Below are 18,615 nucleotides of genomic sequence, written 5' to 3' on the forward strand. Positions count from 1 at the left end.
GCACGCCCCCCCTACAGATCTCTTAGGAAAGAGGTGAGGTCAATAGTAGACAGTCTTAAGGTTAAAGTTTTTGGGGTTTGGGGAAGAAACCAGAGTCAGGTAGAGTATTCCAGGCATTGACCGCTCTGTTGCTGAAGTCGTATTTCCTGCAATCAAGTTTGGTGCAATTAATAACCCAAGTGTAAGGATGTCCCTTACACTTGGGTTATTTCCCCCCCCAGTCAGAATTCAGGAGACGCCACTCAAAATCCCCACGTTAGGGCTGAGGTCACCTGTCAGGTATTTGATCCTCCCAGGATGGGTGTTTTCCTAACGAAAAGAAAATTAGCTTCAGACACGTGGCTCCCCCATTGCGTGGGCAATGGAAGGGGACTAGATTTTCTGCAGATATGCCTCCTTTATTTGATGGGGTCGCATCACCTTCTCCCCAGGGTATAGTTTTCCTGGGTTTTCACCCTTTCTGCTCAATCCTAGGAAGTTATTTAGAGGAAGAACGATTAAAAGGCAGAGCCATGCTTTGGAAAGGGGATTGGAGAACATTCCTAGTTTCTTGCAGAGCCTGAAGAGAGGCACCCATCCCGTTTCTCTGCCTTTGGTGGGGACCAATTTAAAGGGCCTCCTTTCCACCCCCAACTTTCACGCTTGCATACCTGCCTAAAAACATAGTTACCTTGGAAGATCCATCATCCATAACCCGTTCTTTCTTCTTTCCATTAATATTTTCCCCCCCTCCAGGCTTAGTCTCCAAAAATCAAACTCTGCCACCTCTCTCTCTCTCTCTCTCTCCTTCACTTTTCTTTCTTTCCTCATTCTTAGTCCTGCCTAATTTCACCAGCGTTACCAGCCCAGTTCCCCCATCTAATCCGGATCTTTCCTTTTTATTTGGCAAACCATGAGATTGTCCGCCCTTAAATTTACCACCTCTTAGCATTTGCTGTACAGTTTGTATTATTCCTTTCCGCCCTCCCAAGACCCCATCTGTAAAAGTGGCGATGCTTAGTGCAGGGAGGGGGCTGCTGGTTGAAAGCCGGAAAGAGAGAGAGAGGAAAACCAAGAGTGGGGGAAGGCAGAGGGAAGATGGCATCTTTTAAAAGACACCTCCAGAGAATCGAGGCAGGAACGGAAAGGTGGGGGGAAAAAATGGAAGGGTAAAACACCATTTGGGCGGAGGGAGGGACGTGGAGACGGCGAAGCTCCAGATGAACGTTTGATGGAGATGAGGGGCCTTCTCCTAATTCATTTCCCAAGCTCTGTGCCAAAAGAACATTTGGCCTGTTGCTTAATGAACTCCAAGGTGTCTCTTAATTGAAACCGATGCATTGGTGCCCTTCCACTCTGAACCGTAAGTGCTCGGAAAAAGCCAAGGAGATGCATTTTCTTAAATGTTATCTGTAAGTACCGATGAGTGGGTCCCTGGTGGAATATCCTTGATATGAATTATGGAACCCGGCTCTTATGCAAACTTCATTTCATGCCCCCCCCCCCCCTGTTTTTTTTTTTTTTTTTTAAATATCTGGTGGGTGGGGCCACTCAGCACCGAAGCCTTCAAGACCAATCCAGCCATTAGGAATGGCGCCTTGCAAAGCCGGTCGAAATAATAATAATATTGTTGTGTTTTTTTCGGTCAGCAGTCTAGTGTGGAGGAAGAACACTTAAGGGCTTGAAATGATACCAAATCTAGTAATGGATTTTCATCTGTTCTTCGTCTCCCCAACCCCCACTCCTAAACGGCCACCTGTGACCACGTCGGGCCACTCCCTCCATTACAGACGTAGTAAGAGTTGCTTTTGAACTTGGCATCATAAATGCGAGCCGATAGTCAGTTTGGGAAAATTGTGTCTGCCTCCGTTAAACATTGGCTCCGTGGCTTCACAGCGATTATGGATGACTGAGCTGTTTTTCTCTGAATAACTTATTTGGCTAAGTCTGATTAGACATGCAAGAAATACCAGAAGAGAAGAGAAAGAATGGGAGAAGATATCGAATTAGGAAGATCTACAAATAGAAATAAGAATGACTTGGGGCAAGAGAAAGCAAAGATAGATCCAATAATCGTAAGTGCCTTGGGTACAATCCCAAAACAGCTGGAGCAGCCCTTGAACACCATCGGCATTGACAAACTTACTGTCCGTCAATTGCAGAAGCCAGCTGTATCAGCAATGGCTTACATCCTGCAACAATATTTGTAACCCCATCAAACAGCTTCAGTTTCTCTCAGGACAAAAATGCCAAATCCAGGCTAAACATCTGGCTGACTGTACAATAGACCACAATAATTTATTATCGGAACATTTGAACAGTATCCGCATTGGCAAATTCATCATTAGTCAATTGTAAAAGACGGCTTTGCTTGGAACAGCTGGCCCCCTGCAATGAGACCTGTAAACGCCATCAAGCATCAACATCTACCTATCCCAGGTCCTTGGGAAGGACTCAATAGGTGGACAAAGAGTGCCAAATCAAGTCTAAACATCTGGCCGTGTGATGTACGATAATACTAATATTATTTGATGATCTGAACATCCAGTGGCATTGACAAATTCACCATCGGTCAGTTGCAAAAGGTGGCTTTGCTCGGAAGAGCTGACATCCTGCGACGAGACCTCTAACACCATCAATTCACAACATCTGCCTACCTCAGATACACTTAACAACTGTGGTGAGAAAGGTCGTAAAACGGGGCAAAACTCAACAACCTCCATAGTTGTGTGGTCTGTTCTCCAACATCTTGTAGAGAGGGGAGGAGGCCCGGACTTGGGAGATAGGAGCTGTGCATGATGTAATTTCCTAGCGTGGTCTACTTTTGAAGGGCTGACACATCTGGGAGATGGGTTGGTTCACCAACATCTGGAAGGGGATCAGGTGATTATTATCATACAGAGAGCAGATTCCAGTGGTGAACTTCTTTGTAGGACAAAAGAAAATTTTTTCTTCTCCCTCTGGAAAAAGGGTTAAAATGGCTATATTTGGATGGTAGAAGATGACATGGCCCCTACATTGCAAGAAACCATGGTTTGTTAATCTAAGGTTAATCGGCAAAGCCACGATACAATGGGCTTTGCCCAATAGACTTGGTTAACGGTCCTCAACCTAATTAAACAACTAGCAGAATTCAAAACGGTTGGTTTCCAATGAACCATCGAAGATCAATCGAAAAGGAGATATTAATATAGACACCTTCACGTTTCGGGGTTCTGTTATCTCCCAGGACTTGAAATGGACACCTTGCATTAGGACCATCATTAAAAAGGCACAATAAAGAAGGTTCTTCCTGTGTCATCCCAGAAAGCTCAGATGGCCCAAGGATCTGCTGATCCACTTCGACAGAGGAATTATTCAGTCTGCCATCTGCACCTCCATGACGACCTGGTTTGGCACAACAACCCAACAAGACAGACACAGACTTCAACGGATAGTTAGGACTGCAGAAAAAACAATCACAACCAGGAAGCCTGCCTTCCATAAAACACCTGTATATTGTGCAGGTCAGAAAGAGGGCTGAGAAAAATATCTACAGACTCCCTCACATCCCTGACATAAACTATTTCAACTGCTCCCCTCTGAACCCTGGAACAGGGCATTGAAATCCGACCTTCTCCTATTGGTATCTTGTGATTTATCACTTATCTGTATCTTATGATTAATGATTGTAACTATGATTTATGATCTATGACCTATCACTTTGTTGTATATGTGCACACTGAGAGCTTATGCACTGGAGACAAATTCCTTGTGTGTCCAATCACACTTGGCCAATAAAGAATTCTATTCTATTCTATTCTATTCTATTCTATTCTATTCTATTCTATTCTATTCTATTCTATTCTATTCTATTCTATTCTACTCTACTCTACTCTACTCTACTCTACTCTATTCTATTCTACTCTACTCTACTCTACTCTACTCTACTCTACTCTACTCTATTCTCTGCTGAGGCACAATTTGAGTGAACTTCAATTCCCCGAAGCCTCAGCAATGGTCAAATGTTGGCTGAGGAATTCTGGGAGGTGAGGGCCACCTATATCGAAAATATCCTACAGTTCCCAGAATGCTTAGCAAAGACCAAAAGTTAGCAGGAGGATTCTGGGAACTGCAAGTTACTAGTCTAGAAGGTGTTGGTTGGCCAATATATTAGTTTTCACTACGATGTTTCTTGCCAAACTGGTTAGGTTTCCACTTCATCTCTTTTAGGGCTCAGCTCAGACCATTCAACCTTGAACATGCGTGGACTTCAACTCCCAGAATTCCCCAGCCAACATCGATTCAGGCAATTCCACCCTTCTCTGCAACCATCTTCACACAAGGCTGGTATACCCTATTTTAAAAAGGTAGGTCTAATATTTCCTGCGCAACCTTTTCCCACGAGAGCTTAAAACATTATTTTTTCCTCTAGCAATTTTCATCAGCATCCTATTTCATTTATGTTTGCTGCAAACTATTGAATTCCTTAGTTTTCTGACTTGGCTGTTTTGCAACTAGTATAGTCTCCATCCAGACTTTAGATAAACACGTGCATTTTTTTTTCCCTGGCAACTTTATCTAACGTCCACAGGTATTGCAAAGACTTTCTCCAAGGTGCAAAGACTTTCTCCAATATATTTTTTTCTTTAACCATTAAAAACAGCTCACGGAGCCAAAGTCTGCTTTGTACAACCTCCATCAGGTGAACTCAATTCAGTGGCAATTAATGACTGCATTTACGCCTATAAATGTCAAGAATGGGTACAGTTTTCTATAGAGGTGTCCTTAATACCCATTATTTTTTATGATAATTGAAGTGCATTACAGATTTTGGAAAATTGCCCATTTCAAAATGAGGTTTCAGGTTTCTTATATTGGTTTGAAAATCTACTCTTAACTATCCATGTTTTCCCCTGCTATCTTTCAACCCAAGGCCCTGCGTGGTTTGAGATCATGCTAGAAAGATTCGTTTTATGCTGCTAGAATTAAAAAAAAGAAAAAGGCTAGATATATTTTGGGGGGAAATCCTTACTAATCTTGCCTCCCCAGATTTCATTGCAAATTGTCACTGTAGTAATAGCTTCCCCCCCAAGGCTCTAAGAGATGAATCTCTCGACTCTTAAAAATCCATTTGTCTTTCCCTTCCTCTTCCTCATATTTACTGTAATTTCTGTTAGCAAAGCATCAGCTCCAGGGAATTTAGCCGCTGGTGCTCCAGACCTTATTTAACTCTAAAGGCTTTTTATTTGACAATACACTGATTTATTGGAATCTTATTTCCCTTCTCTGCATTTATAATTTATCAAATGGGGAGCAGGGATCGCAATTCCATTCGCAAACGTTTCCTTCTCTTGCAATCGGAGTGCGTTGAATACATCGATGCAGAACAAGCGACCGTCAATATTTGGAGCAGAAAATCCTCATCCTCATTTGCACAACCCATCTTTTGCATCCTGGGGGAAGTTTAAATGTAGTTCGAATTAGTCTTTGGATTACAAACACAATTGGGGCCGGAAATTCCGTCGCTAAGCAAGACGGTTGTTAAGGGAGTTGCACCCAAATTTACAAACTCTTTTTTTTTTGGCCACGGGGGTTTTAAACGGATTTTGACCATGTGACCGTGGAGATGTGCCAGTTTTAAGTGGTTCTAAGTCAGTTGTGAGGACTACCTACAATGAAGATATTAGTAGTAGCTGATTTTTTAAAAAACTAGGTTGAGTTAAAAGCTTACCTCCTGGAGTTGTAACTGCTCCATCACTGGAGGTTTTCAACAAAAGATCGTAAAAGGTCTCTTACTTGAGCAAAGGGTTGGACTAGAAGATCTTTAAGGTCCCTTCCAGTCCTGTAATTCTATGCCTACACATCTCCAAGTGGCCAAGCTTGAGAAACACTGTATTAAAAAGATGTTGAAAGTCTGGGAATGTTACACCCCCTTAAATATGCCAGGTCTAAATTTCCAAGCACAGCCATTCTTAGAATTAAATCCAAATTAATGATTGGCATTTTCTATAATGATTATTGCCGCCTGTTGCAAATATTCCAATGCTTGTCCCAATGTTTACGTTTTTTCAAAAGGCAACTGGATTTTCTTTGTTTTCCCTGAAGACATTTCGCTTCTCAATTCAAGGAAAACAAAGGAAATCTAAAGTTGCCTTTTGAAAAAAAAAAGCACCTATGAGACAACCATGACCTGGAGAATCTCCATATAGACATTTTCAATGTTTGTATTTATTTATAGCTATGGAGATATCCTGGTGCTCTTTGAGCCTGGTTGATTTTTCCCAGACCTTTCATGACCCAACTAGGTAACATCCTCAGTGCTAGTGAGTGTGACTTGCTCCCTGTTTACATAAAGCTGGGTTGTTTTCTTGCAGACCTTTCATGACCCAACTAGGTAACATCCTCAGTGCTAATGGGTGTGTCTTGCTCCCTGTTAACAAACAGTAGCTCTGAGCTTCCTTGTTTGCGGACTTTTCATGACCCAACTAGGTAACATCCTCAGTGTTGGTGAGTGTGGTTTATTCTCTGTCTACTCAATAGCTTTCCCTGTATATACCATTCATGGCAGGACAAGCTACTGTATATAAACAGGGAGCAAAATTCACCCTGACCCGCTGAGTATATATGATGTACTCTTTGGGCTAATTTGAGGGTGCAAACAGACAACCAGATAAACACAACGAGTGCTTTAGCAGTATATTGGTAACCCAGACTTTACCAATGGTCCCAAGTCAACACACATTTGTGTACTTGTGAAGAATTGATTCTTTTTTTTAATTTCAGTCTGAAGTTCCACAGCCCCACTGTCCACTGTCTAGACAGTGGTTTTAGGGCCCCACTGTCCACTGTCCCCTAGACAGTGGTTTTAGGGCCCTCAAAGTTTCTTTCTGAGCGGATTCTTGGCCAATTCCATCCCCTTGGCCAGCTTCCAGGTTGAGTTTGCAGACAACCAGCAAAAGAACCAAACCAAAGCCGAGAGGTAGCGGCCGGCGGGTGACAATTTCCCCCAATTATCATCAGGCGGCGAGAATGGTAGCTTTAAGTCTCTCGGCCCCGGCGGCCACGGGGGACGCCTGCCGAGCCAAACAATGGCATACAATGGCCGTGAGTCCTTTCCAGAAGCCGATAATTCAGACCCTTCGGAGGCGTGGATTGTGTTTACACGGGGAATAGCCGTCCCACGGAGAGAAGTCGCGACTTCGGAAAACAAAACAAGCCTTTTTTTTTCCCCTCCGGCTTTGCACCAATTGAAGGCTTTGCTTGAGGGTTGGCAACAGGCCGGGCCGCTTTTGCAAAACCTGCGGCTGGCCAGCTTTGGAAGGGTGTGCTGTTACCATACACAAATGGCACGGTGTGGATTTTTCTTTTTTCTTTTTTGCTGTCCGCCACTTGGCCGTTCCAAAACCTCTGCAAGTAATTTTTTCTTTTTTAAATTGTCAAGCAAAACAGCGGGAAGAACAATTTCCTTCTCACACCCCGCTCCGGGGAAAATATGCTTATTCTTTATACCTTTATCCAATTTTTGAAGGAGGAGGGTGCTGGCAAGGGATGGAAAACTTAGCCTTTTACAGCATGAGGATTTCAATACAGCTGGTCCTTGACTTACAACCATTCATTTAGTGACCAAAGGGCTCTGAGAAAAAGGGACTTACAACTGTTTTCTTACACTTTACAACCGTGGCAGGCTCCCCGTGGTCATACGATCAACATTCAGATACTTGGGCAACTGACTCCTGTTTATGACCCGTTGCAATGTCCCGTGGTCACAGGGTGTTCTGACCCACGCCCTTTTCCAACAAATCAAACACAATCCAAAGGGAACGGAAACCTTTTCATGCTTCTGCAAAATAATTAGCTGTGAGAAGCACAAGCCACGCCAAACTGTGAGACGTGCCAAAAGATAACAGACAAGAAATAATTTGCAAAATAAGAATCTTCAAATACAAACTCAGGATACTGGAATGCCCACGAGACTGAGTTTCAAAACGTCTTTGCCTTCTGCAAAGAACGTTCGTTTCACGGCTGGCTTTTATCTTCTTGAAGGAGGGACCTTGCAGCCTTGCTCCCGAGTTGCCCGTACTGTTGCAGCTGCTTTTTCCTGTGAGCAGCCCTATGCACACTTGGCACAGGCTCCTCGGGAACCTCCTCATCGCTGCTGCCAGCCCCCACAATCTCTGAAGGCAGCAGTCCACTCCCTAATGGTCCTGGCCCCTCATCTGAGTCCTCGCTCTCCTCAGCCGTCCTCACCTGCTGCTGGCTAACCACAACACAGGGTCCCTTTTGTGACCTGACGAGCAAAGTCAATGGGGAAGCCAGATTAACTTAACAACCATTAAACATTTGTGGCAGGAAAGCTCAGGAAATGAGGCAGAAGTCACTTCACAAGTGTCTCACTTGACAACGTACATTTTGGGCTCAATTGAGGACTACCTGCCTCCTAGGATTGAAGTCCATTGATCTGGTCCCAGGTGGAAAAAGCCCCCACTCAGAAGCTTTTGAAAATGCTAATAGCAAGAGCCCTAAAATGCCAGGAAAATCTGTAACTTTCACTGCCTCTTTCCATCCCCAATTAACTTATCGATCAATCAATTAATTGATAGCTCCATGTCCCAGACCAGTTTTGAATTGGAGCCAGAGGTAACCAATGGAAACTTATCGAAAGAGAAATAAGAGGTGAAAGAAAGGAAAAAAGGAAGGAGGGAAGGCAAGAGGGAGGGAGAAGGGGAAAGGGAAGGAGGAAGAGGGGGAGGAAGGAGAGGAAGACAGAAGGAAGAGAGGAAATAAAGAAAGAGGTGGAAGAAGAAGGAGAGGAAGGAAGCAAGGGAGGGAAGAAGAAATGAGAGAAGGGAAGGAAGGAAGGGGAAGAAAGAGGAGGCGATGAAGGAGGGAGGGAAGGAAGGAACAAGAGAGGGGGAAGGAGGGAGGAAGGGGAAGAAGAAGGAGAAAATTAAGGAGGGAGGGAAGGAAGGAAGGAGAAAGAGAGAGGAAGGAAGGAATTCTTTAGAGGTCGAGAAAGACAATTAATAGAAATCCAGCCAGGAAAGAGAGGCGCAAAAGAATTTGTCCAAATGCCTTCCTCCTCCTCTCTCTCTCTCTCTCTCTCCCCTCCCTCCCTCCCCCCTCTCTCAATCTCCCCCGATCAATACAGGGCCCAGTGCTCCTTCTTCACAGCCTAACTAATATCTTTTTAATGACTTCCCAACCGGGGCGGGGAGGCGCCCTAAAGCGCGGATTTCTTCATCCCAGCAGATGTTGAAAACCAAGCCCCCCCCCCCTCGGGGCAGGGGGAAAGCGGGTGGGGGGGGTGGGGGGGGGTGGAGGGAGAGCGGGAGCCTCGGGGCGGCCGAAAAGCGAGGCGAGAAATTGAAGCGAGAAAGTTTAAAAAAAGAGTTAAGAGGCTTTTAATCGATAGTTAAAGCGCAATTTTCTCTCGCGCTCCGATTTACAATGAGCTGCTTCTTGATCCCCGCGCTGGGGAGGGGTCCCAGGCGGTGGGCTTTAGGGGGCAGGGGTGAAAACCTCGTCTGAGAGGAGATGGGCTCTTTCCCCCCACCCCACCCCAAATACAGGCATAAAGTTTCGCTTAGCAACATAAATCTAGGGCTCCACTGAGGTCGTCAATCGAGGACTAGCTGTATTGACCCACCAAGGGGGCGAAGTTGGGAGACGCTCCCCGCTGAATACCGACCCCTCTTCTTCCCAAGGGGGCGGCTGTTGGCCCCAGCACAACACAACACGTCTGTGGTGCTGTGTAGGCTCCTAAAAGGCCAGGAATCCACCCCTTAAGGCCATTGTGCACCCTGTTCTCCACCTCGCGGGCCTACCTCACGGGGAGGTTGTGAAAAGGCAGCAATAACACGGGGGTTGGGAGCTTCGGAGCGCCCACGCGCTCCCGCAACGTGGGAATTTACTTTAACACGGGTTGGCGAGCTTGGGCCGGATCTAGTCGGGGAATAAATCCGGTTTTTTGGGAGGGGGTTTGGTTTGTCCCTCTCTCGTTTCCTTCCCTTTGGCTCCCGCTCTCGGAAAGACACCCCACCCCTGCGCCCATCCTCAATCGGGGAAATGTGGTCCCCACGCTTCCACACGCGCGTTGTTCTTCACACACCCTCCCTTTAAACACGCGCCTGCTGCTCTCCTTTCTCCCGCGGGCTGCGGCGCGCTCCGCTCCCACCCTTCTTTCTCCCAAACGCGCATCTCTTTGGCACACCTCGCCGCTTCCTTGCTTCTCCCGTCTTTCGCTCGCTTTCGCTTTCACGCGCACAAACACGCGCACACGCGAAGTAGCCAAGCCGCAGCTGCATTCCTACAACCAGCGGGCTACGCGAGTTGGCTAACTTTTTAAACCGGGTCTCGTTTGTTTGATGTAGGCTTCTGTGTCTGGGGCGAATACAAAAACAACAACAAGCCCCCAAACCCTGGTTTTTTTTTTTACACAAATCTCTTTCATACAAACTTTCTTTTCTCTCTTCCTCCTCTCTTCCTCCTCGCGTGGGTTGTGCTTTGTAGCAAGTGGGTAAACGGAGGAATCGCGGTGAAACCTTCCTTCCTTCCTTTCAGGAAGGGAAGGAAAGAAGATGAGGGAGGAAAGAAGGAGGAAAGGAAGGAAGGAAGGAGATGAGGAAGGAAGGAAGGAAGGAAGGAAGGAAGGAAGGAAGGAAGGAAGGAAGGAAGGAAGGAGAGGAAGGAAGGAAGGAAGGAAGGAAGGAAGGAAGGAGAGGAAGGAAGGAAGGAAGGAAGGAAGGAAGGAAGGAAGGAAGGAAGGAAGGAAGGAAGATGAGGAAGGAAGGAAGGAAGGAAGGAAGGAAGGAAGGAGATGAGGAAGGAAGGAAGGAAGGAAGGAAGGAAGGAAGGAGATGAGGAAGGGAAGGAAGGAAGGAAGATGAAGGAGGAAGGAAGGAGGAAGGAGGAAGGAAGGAAGGAAGGAAGGAAGGAAGGAAGGAAGGAAGGAAGGAAGGAGATGAGGAAGGAAGGAAGGAAGGAAGGAAGGAGATGAGGAAGGAAGGAGATGAGGAAGGAGAAGGAAGGAGATGAGGATGAGGAAGGAAGGAAGGAAGGAAGGAAGGAGATGAGGAAGGAATGAGATGAGGAAGGGAAGGAAGGAAGGAAGGAAGGAAGGAAGGAGATGAGGAAGGAAGGAAGGAATATGAAGGAAGGAAGGAAGGAAGGAAGGAAAAGGAAGGAAGGAAGGAAGGAAGGAAGGAAGGAAGGAAGGAAGGAAGGAAGGAAGGAAGGAAGCAAGGAAGATGAGAGAACGGAAGGAAGGAGCGCATTTCCCCAGCGTTCCCTTTCCAAAACCTGCAGCTGCCAAACCAACTGGCTCTCCACCTCCCATTCCCCCTTCCCCCTTGGCTGAGACCCCAGGTAGATGATCTCTGCCCAGCACATGGCTTTGGGTCTGGGTGGAGGGAGGGAGGAGAGCTGGCGAAGAGAAATATTTTATTTTCATTTTAGGGCAGACCATTAAACGCCCATCAGCGCCTGCGGACCGAGCTTCATTTGATCGCCTCTAACACACACACACACACACAACCCGGCTTGTCTTCCCGGAGAAATAAATGTTCAGTCAGCAGAGACATAAATCAACCCCCCCACTTCACCCCACCCACAGCCCCCTCCTATTCAAGCCGGGGAAGGGTGCTGAATGAGCTTGGTCAAGGACCCCCCCATCCCGTCCCTTTTCTCCTCCTGGGATCGCCCCCACCCACCCAAAAGCAGCTGTTGCGTTAATCTCTTTTTCCCTTCCCCTTTTTCCCTCCCTCCCCGTGGCTCTCTGGGGGCCTCTGCCCCCCATGTCCCTTTTCTCCCGTCGCCCCTCAGCCCCCCAACAGATCCCCCGCTCTCCCTCCAGCCTCCTCACGTCCCCCTCGCCTTTCCATCACCCATCATCCCCCACCCCCCACCCCCGTGTTTTCAAAACAGCCCATGGATGTCAGATTACTCCGGGGGCCGCACCACCGTACATGATTGATCTGTTCCACCGTTTCCCTCCTTGACATGGATTTGGGGCCTCTGCTTCTGAATGGGGGAATCGGGCCAAATCTAAAAGCCGGGGATAAAGATGTCCTCTGACTATCTAAAAAGCAGAGAGAGAGAGAGAGAGAAGAAAAAAGAGAGGAGTGGGAGAGAAAAGGGAGCTTTGCCTATTGACTCCGTGGTTACGAGAACACCTCTGAACAATGCGGCGATATACTTGGGGTCTCTCTATTAACATCAATGAATATTAACGCCTTTTCTGAGGGAACTATGGGAATATAGACAGGGCAAGAGTGGGGTAACAATGGGGCCTAAAGAGAACGGCTGGTCTATTAAAGGCTATGAATATTAAAGTGGGGTTTACCCCCCCACCCTCCCACACCTCTATGGAAATTTAAAAAAAAACAACACCAAAACTTTGAAGGAAAACCCTTCAAAGAGAGAAACGAAGGAAATTCTTTTTTTATTTATTTATTTTTAAACAGGAGGTGGAAAGAGACTCAGAAATTGGAGGGGACTTGGGTGAAAATTGAACCACGGGGTTTTATTTGAGTGGGTGGCAGGTGGGTGTGGATTTCAAGTTTAAAGGGAAACCAACTTGGTTGAGTGAGGAAGGGGAAAAAAGTTTCAGGTGTGTGTGTGAGAGAGAGAGAGAGAGGGAGGGAGGGAGGGAGAGAGAGAGAGAGAGAGAGAGAGAGAGAGAAAGGTTGGGTTTCAGCCCAGCCTACCTCACAGGGCTGTTGTTGTGGGTGGAAATCTTACCGAGCTTCAGCATAAGAATGGGAAGTGACTTTGGAGGTCATCTAGTCCAACCCCCATGCCCAAGCAAGAGGCTCGGTGCCATTCAGACAGCACTCAGGAAGAAGCATGCCACCAAATGGAAATACTTGGAGATGGATGGATTGAGCTCCAACTGGCTGTAACGGGGCACTCCGTTTGAAACGCACGACAACCCTGTGGGGTAGGTTGGACCGAGAGAAGGCCTTAGAGCCACCTTTGACCCACGAAGTACTCAGATTCCGGCTTACTCAGAGACGCAGAAGCCGGCTTCTTTGCGTCTGGGTCCCGTTTCAACCATCTCTGGGCCACGAGGGAAGCCTGGGACTGTGTGTGAACTCATTTTAGATCTGCTGTGAGCTCTTTTCGGGGTTTTGGGTTCGAGGCCCCTATGCAGCATTGGGGCCTGGGTGGCAGCTCAGCCTTCCTTCCTTCCTGGGCCTCTCCAGCAAAAACCAGCATTAGTTTGCAAACAAAAGTCCATTCAGGATGATTGACACTGACGCCCTCTGTTGGCTGCAGCGGGGGGCTGCAGGGCAGCCTGGCACACTCCCTTTCTGGATGGGTGAGTCCCATCTGGCACGGCTTCGGTGTCAGTGAAATAGGTTTCTTTGGCAAAGCCCGACCTGGATTTTAAAACCGAGATAAGAAACTTTCCACTTTTCCCCAAGCAATCTTATCTTGGGAGCCATAAGTCAGCCCAGGAGGACAGGGTGTGTAGCGTCTGCCTCAGCCCACTCGTTGTCCTGAATTTCCAGAACTAGCCTACCTCCTAGGGCAGTTGTGAAGGTCAAGGGACAGGAGGATTGGAAAGTTCTGGACTGTTGGAGAAGAGAGAGGAGGAGACGGTGGAAGAAGGCAAGGAGAACGAGAAAAAGGAGGAGGAGGAGGAGGAGGAGGAGGAGGAGGAGAGGAGGAGGAGGAGGAGGAGGAGGAGGAGGAGGAGGAGGGAGGAGGAGGAGGAAGAGGAGGAGGGAGGAGGGAGGAGGAGGAAGGAGGAGAGATGGGAAGGCAAGAAGGGAGGCAAGAAGAAAGAGAAAAAGGAGAAGGGGAAGGAGAGGGAGGAGGAGGAGGAGGAGAGGAGGAGGAGAGGAGGAGGAGGAGGAGGAGGAGAAGAAGAAGAAGAAGAAGAAGAAGAAGAAGAAGAAGAAGAAGAAGAAGAAGAAGAAGAAGAAGAAGAAAGAGGGGGAGGAGGAAGGAAGGAGAGAGGGAGGACGAGGAGGAGGAGAAGAAGAAGATGGAGAGAAGAGGAGGAGAGATGAGGAGGAGGAGAAGGAGAAGGAAAGAGGAGGAGGAGAGGAGGTAGAGGAGGAGGAGAAGAAGATGGGAAAAGGAGGAAAAGGAAAGAGAAGGAGGGGAAGAAGGAGTCTGGGAAAATAAATTTTGATTTATACGGAGTGCTTCCTTAGATTTTGGGGTGGACCATAGTCCCCCTAAATTATGGAGAGGGATATATTTACTGTCCTCTTGTGACATCCACCCTTCCAATTCATGGGTCAGAAGGCCATCCTGGCCCCTTTTGGTGACCAAGGTGAAGAAGCTTTTGGTTGGCGTCTCCCACTGAACCATTTTTACCGAATCTCTTGAGTTCCTTCTCAGCCTTCTGCTCATGGATATGGAGGTTCTATTCCCCCACTGCCACCAATCAAAAGGTACTACATAGCCCTTGAGTAAAGAGAAAAGGGGGCCACTCCCTCTCTCCCTCTCTGCGACCCCCCCCCATATCTGTGGGTTTGAATGAATCCATTTCCTGGGTTCAAATATTTTCACTGCAGTGGTTAAGCGATTAACGTGATTGTTAACGTCCCAAAACGTAGCAAAATAAATATGAGCCAGTTACCAAGCATCTGAATTTTGATCACATGATCCTAGGGATCAGTCCTTTAAAAAAACCAAAAACCAGTCCTAACTCACTTTTTTCAGTGCCATTGTAAACTTTGGTCACTAATGGAACCATTATAAGTTGAGGACTACCTGTGTTGCATCAGGCAGGAAAGTTAGTGGTGATACGTCCCTCTTAAGTTTGTTGAATGTTGCATCTCCCCAAGATAATTCAACTGGACACAGAGTGCTTGGAGAGGCACAGAGTTGTTTTTTTTTTTTTTTTGTGGGGTGCAGGATTTTCGGGGTGCAAACTGAACCAACCATGATGTCAACTCTCAGCTAGGCAGAGATGATTTATTCCTAGTTGCAGAATTTTTGAATTTTAGCTTAATCCTGATTCTCCCTGCTTTGCCTCTGTCCTCCTTGGTGGAACAGTGTCACAGACCATCACAACCTTGCTTGGTTTAACTATGGCTTACAGGGCGGGTGGGTGGGTGGGTGGCCTCATAGGTGGGTGGGTTTCCCCCACACTTTGGATGGGGCAGTGCCAGAAAAATCCCAGAAGGGGAGGCTTAAAGACAGGAATTCAAATTCCTGCTTGTCAGAACCCAACCTGTTTGGTTGATTGATGGTCCATAGATTGTGTGAATCCATAGAATACAGAATAACAGGTGGGAGGGACCTCAGAGGTCTTCTAGTCTTCTTGGCTGATTCTTGACCACCTTTGGGACAATGTTCCTCTCTCCTTCTCCTTCTCCTCCTTCTCCTTCTCCTCCCCCCTTTCTTCTTCTTCTTCTTCTTCTTCTTCTTCTTCTTCTTCTTCTTCTTCTTCTTCTTCTTCTTCTTCTTCTTCTTCTTCTTCTTCTTCTTCTTCTTCTTCTTCTTCTTCTTCTTCTTCTTCCTCCTCCTCCTCCTCCTCCTCCTCCTCCTCCTCCTCCTCCTCCTCCTCCTTCTTCTCCTTCTTCTCCTTCTCCTTCTCCTTCTCCTCCTTCTCCTCCTTCTCCTTCTCCTCCTTCTCCTTCTCCTTCTCCTCCTTCTCCTTCTCCTCCTCCTCCTTTTTCTAGGCTGCTCAAATCCTTCCTTCTAGTTTTTTCCTTTTTGCAAAAGAAAAGAGAAAAAAAAAACCTTGTTTCAAAATGCTGAAAGCCTTTATGATGGAGAACAGGGAAGTCTCAAACATGCCTTGATTTGGAGTGGAAGAAATCATAATATGCTTCTGTTTGAAAAAGGCTGGAGAAGGGGAGGAGGCCCAGATCTCGGGTGGTGGTGGTGGTGAAGCAACATTTCACCTACTGTTCAAATAGAACCTCCACTTCTCCAGGCAGTCTATCCTTGAATACTGAATAGTGGTAACCAAAGGGCGGATTTCCTGCTGTCTTTCCTCTTAACTTTGGCAGCGGAGGTCTTCGGCATCCCAAGTCGCCTCCAGAATCCCTTTACTTGCGAGTAAATGAAGTGCACCCTAGCGCTATAGTTTATCCCCCGCCGCCTTTCCTTCCTTCCCTCCCGGGTAGGTTTTCCTTGAAACGGACCCAGTCCTGGCCCGTGATAAATTTCTCCGGGTCTGGCACCCTGTCTCTACCCACACTCGACTCCGGAAAGCGCAAAGGCGAATACTGGTTTTGGCTGTACATGTAACACCCCGATTTCCCCCGAAATCAACACCTACAGAAATGTCTTTTCCCCCAGGCGGTTCTTGGTGGAAAAGTCCCAGCCAGCCCGTCTTCCTGAAAAAATACGAAATTTTTGAACTATAAATCTAATATCAGTTTGAAGCGAGTTACTTACAAAAAGAGAGAGAGAGAGAAACAAGATCAGATTTTGCCCTGCGCGTAAAATACACTCTGTGATCAAAACAGGGCTATAATTAGAAATAACTTAGTAAAAGCAGTAACTTAGCAAGCCTGTACCGACGTCTGAGGTAGATTTATATTAACCTAACGTGTGAAGTCGATGAAAAGTGGGAATCTTGATTGGCTGGCAAGCTCTTAGTCGCCCCCTCCCCCCAAAACCCCGATGTATAAGGAAAAAGACACCAAGGAATTTATTTAGCCGCATAAAAACCAGCTTGGACTGCCACCTGTCAGAAATGGTGTAGGGTCTCCCTGCTTGGGCGGCCGGGGGTGGGCGGCGGGTTGGACTAGATGATCTATATGGTCCCTTCCAACTCTGTTATTCTGTTAGCTGTATTGTCCTAACCGCACGTGTGAAAGAATGCCGGGTCAGCCCGGGGCACTGAGAGGCAACGCGGGTTGCTGCGCTCTCGCCTCACTTCTTCTAGCCTTTGATCAAACCTCCCCAAACCACCGATTTATTTTCACCAAAGCGGAGCGTTCGAGGGTTTCCCCGAAACGTGCGAACCCCGCAAGTCTCGGGACCTCGAGACGCAAAACGAGTCTTTCGCGGCTTCCCCCTTCTAGCCCAATAAGCGGAGACAATTTGTTTGAAAATTATTCCTTTTTTTTTTTGCCCCCTCTTTCGAGAATCTTTCTTCGCTTGCCTTCTCTCCGCTTCGCTTCATTTGGGTCCGGCCACCGCAAGGGAAGTGGGGTTGTCAAACCCCGGATTAAAAAACGGGGGAGGAAGACCACCCCGTTTACGAAAGGGGTGCCTTCAAAAAGAGAATTGGGGGTAGCGCCGATGAAGCAACTGTGCCAATCCGGCATGAGGACACCTCACTTTTGTGTGCGCGCCTCGTTTTATCCCGCGTCGGTTGGCAACCTCGGAAAATGAAGAGTTTGCGTTTAATCCAATTCGCGTTGGGTGTGTGTGTGTGTGTGTTTGTGTGTTCGTGTGTCGTTGTTTTGTTGGGCACGCACTTCCAATTCTGAATTTGGTTTGCATTCTTCTCGTTAACATCCCTTTCTCGCCATCCCCCGTTAAAGATCGGATCCAGAGCTACCGAAAAGCAGGACTTCTCTTTAAGTTTGGATGCGGACGCGTGAATACAGTTAGTCCGAAACAGATTGGCTTGCTTCACAGAGAACTCTAAATTTTGGACCTGTTTCGCCCCGCACCCCTACACACACACCTGGTTTTGCATTTTGCGTTTAGTCAAATTGAATCGGCCCCATCTCTAGTTTAAACCTTGGTTACCAAGTAAATTTTCCTTCGGAACGAGCCTCTTTGAAGTTAAGGGGACTCATTTCGGAGTCCACCTACCAGCCTATTGTCCATTTTTTGGGGGGAGGGGGGGACAATTCTTTTGAAAACCAAATCTCCTTTTATTCTTTCACCGGGCTGTCTTAACGCCCGGCGGGAAGCTGATCCATAAAAGCCGCTCTTTCGGATTTTAAATCCACCTTTCCCCGTTGTTTTCCCTCCACCTTTTCCCCCCCCCTCTCCCTCCTGAATAAAAAGGTCTCTTGTTACCAAATGGAAAGGGCAAAACACAAGTCTTGCAGGTAAGGCGCCCACCTCCTAAGAAAGATTTAAGTCAGAGTGGTGGGGCGACAAGACGTTAACCTTTCAAAGGGAACAAAATAAATAAATAAGACTAAACCGCCCGCAGTTTGAACGCGCCTCGTGTTTTTTTTTATTGAGATTAAACGAGGTTCGGGGAGTAATGAACAATTGGAGGCTCTTTTTGGCTCTTGTTTTGCCAGGAATTAAAGGACTTTCACTCCCCAAAGTCAAGAACCGTTTCTGCAATTGTGGGTGCCCTGCCCCCCCCCCGAATTGAACAGGGTGTGCGTGTCGAGAAAGAGGGGTGGTGGTGGAAAACCGCGACTCCATCCTCTTTATACAATTTTAACTTCTCCTCCGTTTATTCTTCTGTTTCTAACCTTTGCTTCTCGTTACAGAAAAGACACAAAGCACCAAAGGTGACTTAATTTCATATTACTATTATTTATTATTATTTATTATTATTTATTATTTATTATTTATTATTATTATTATTATTATTATTATTATTATTATTATTATTATTATTATTATTATTATTATTATTATTATTATTCATTTCATTTCTCTCTCTTTCTCTCCCTCTCCTGAATTGCCCTCATAATTTCCGTCCCTGTAAATTTGGGCTCTTCAATCTTCCTGAGTTGAAAGGCGCAATCGTGAGCCCCCAAT

This window comes from Notechis scutatus, chromosome 15 (assembly GCF_049901735.1).
Source record: "Notechis scutatus isolate UNSWTSFEM ecotype Mainland chromosome 15, rNotScu1.2, whole genome shotgun sequence".
Taxonomy (NCBI): Eukaryota; Metazoa; Chordata; class Lepidosauria; order Squamata; family Elapidae; genus Notechis; species Notechis scutatus.